This window comes from Penaeus monodon, chromosome 7, assembly GCF_015228065.2.
Source record: "Penaeus monodon isolate SGIC_2016 chromosome 7, NSTDA_Pmon_1, whole genome shotgun sequence".
NCBI lineage: Eukaryota > Metazoa > Arthropoda > Malacostraca > Decapoda > Penaeidae > Penaeus > Penaeus monodon.
In genome coordinates, this window is record NC_051392.1 from 49,708,424 (window position 1) to 49,710,923 (window position 2,500).

At 33.3% G+C, this 2,500-nt stretch overlaps 1 pseudogene; it reads right to left on the reverse strand.

The window, feature by feature from the left end:
• LOC119575430 overlaps nt 1-2,500 on the reverse strand; it is a 33,645-nt pseudogene that overhangs the window by 717 nt on the left and 30,428 nt on the right.

The following is a 2,500-nucleotide window of genomic DNA, read 5'->3' on the forward strand; positions in this document are numbered from 1 at the left end:
TAAAAGAAAACAATAATATCAGCTCAAAAAGTTCGTATAAATCAAATATTTCCCTGTTACAGCATATTCCACTCTTACAGCATTCACAACATGAAGATTTCTTGAATTCTTATGAAATCTTTTGTGTGGGTAATTTTTAGTCCTGTTGTATCAATAATCTATACACAATATAAATAGAGTTCTTACTTGTGCCTTTTCAGAGTCATCAAAACCAAAGACACAGTTATATAATCGTTGGTACCAAGGTGTATCACGATGAGGAATATGTTCAGCCTCATCTGTTCAATAAAAGAATGGAACAAATATGAAAATCAGTATCAAGGTTAAATTAATATAAACTTCTAATTACTATTCCTGTGTCTTAACAGAGGATCATTACAATTATACTTTTCCTTTACTCATCATTTTGCATTTTATACTGAAATCAAACCCTCACCTTGGTCTTGCTGTCCAACCTCCATAAGTTCATTCTGTTTCCACTCCCTCATCTCTTGGTCATCTTGCCGCTCTCGGCGATCATAGCGCGTGAAATATGTGGTCCGAATAAGCTATATATCCCAATGAATAATTTTTTGTTAGAAGAGTTTTCCAATAAAGTTAAATTCACTGCATTTCACTCTTCACATCAATGAAAGCAGCCATAAATAAATAAAACACTCAATCTACAATCCTATGACAACAACAATTAATAATACTGACCCTCCATTCTTCAGGTGCCTTTGTCAATAGGCTCACTGTAACTGCTACAAAAACAGTCAGCCAAAACAGTATTGTTGCAAAGTACATGTAGTGCACCTGGAATGTGAGAAGGTGTTTATGTAGTTATTATTGCCTTCAATAAAATTACAGTGGATATCAACTGAAATATATCATATCTTCTGGTAGCAGAGAGGAAACCAGAAGAGATATATAGAAAAAATTAATTTGTCCCACATTTTTTTTGAAGTTTCAAACTGCTGAGCACAAGAGATAATTTCAAAGATCAAGTGCAACATGGGGAGAGATCTGATATCAGTCTTTATTTGCTAAAGACACTGAAGAGTATACTTTACCTTAGGTTCTGAGGTTTGTTCACATGTATTTTTGATTTCCACTTAGAAAATAAACATGCTGTCATACTATAATATAAGCTTAAACAGGAACTGTAATGTATATAATATTTGTTTTTATCCATGCACAACACACCCAACAACATGTGTGTATGTAAGAGGGGTGGAGAGCTTAACCCATTGCCTTTGGGAAAATTTGGGGTTCACTGACCTCTGCTCCAGTGACTATGTGCAGCTGACTGAGGCCTTTTTCAGACTCACCACCCCTCACCAACAAAAGTATATGATTTTTTTTGTAACACTTGTTTGCAAAATATAATTTTAATGTTTTTGGATATTCAGAAATTCATGATATCAATTCTTGTTTCAAGATGAACCTGCAGTAGCCTGATTGTGCCCTTTAGAGTCCATTTTAATAAACAAGATACTTTCATTTTTGAAATCTTATTTTTACAGAAGAAGAGATTGTATGCAATGATATATATGTGGCTGGTACCCCCATGGCTTCATTACTTCCCTTTTGTGTGTCATACTTCAAGACAGTCACACTGGCAGAGTGCCAAAAGACAATGTGAGTAGGTGACATGAGACTGATCAAGTAAACTAGAGTGAAGGTTATTTACAGGTTCACATCAGCTGCAAGAGAGGCTAAGGGTTAAGCTCAAAAAAACAATGACAACCCAAACTCAAACTCAAACTCAAACTCAAAAAAAAAAAAAAAAAAAAAAAAAAAAAAAAAAAAAAAAAAAAAAAAAAAAAAAAAAAAAATAAATAAATAAATAAATAAATAAATAAATAAATAAATAAAATAATAATAAAAAAAAAAAAAAAATAAAATAAAATATATGGACAGAGGATAAGTCAGTTAACTTAGACTATTGATGATATGTATTCAGTTAATACATGATAAAGCCTTTCAGATAAACTGAGAGACAGAGAGGGAATTCATGGCCAGTCTGTATGTAGTTTAATAGGTGATATTACATGAAATGTTTAAAATCTTGTGAAAATCAACAACAGCACAGAAAGCAAAAGGGGTCTTGTGGTTAGTCAATGAAACTGAGGATAGGAGGGACATGTATACCATAAGAATTTGGATGCAGACCTACTGCACCAAGAGACCTTGTAAGAACACACAGAATGAGGCAAGTACTGCATGTAACTGACCAATGAACTTCTGCACAGCATACCAAAAGCCTAATATAACTAGTAGTGATCAGACTGGTAACAGCTCTATATCTGGAAGCCATTACAGAATATCAGATTCGTGACAGCTATATATTTGAAGATTGAGTTAAGTTGGAGGGATAAAATAAGAGCAGCTGTCAGGATGAACCAAGTGTATATCTTACCAAAAGTATTTTGCAGCTTACAATCCTGCTTACTGATACCCAGTAATAAAATCAACAGTTTTTGTGTGAGACTAGTAGCAGTATCATCATTAAATAAGT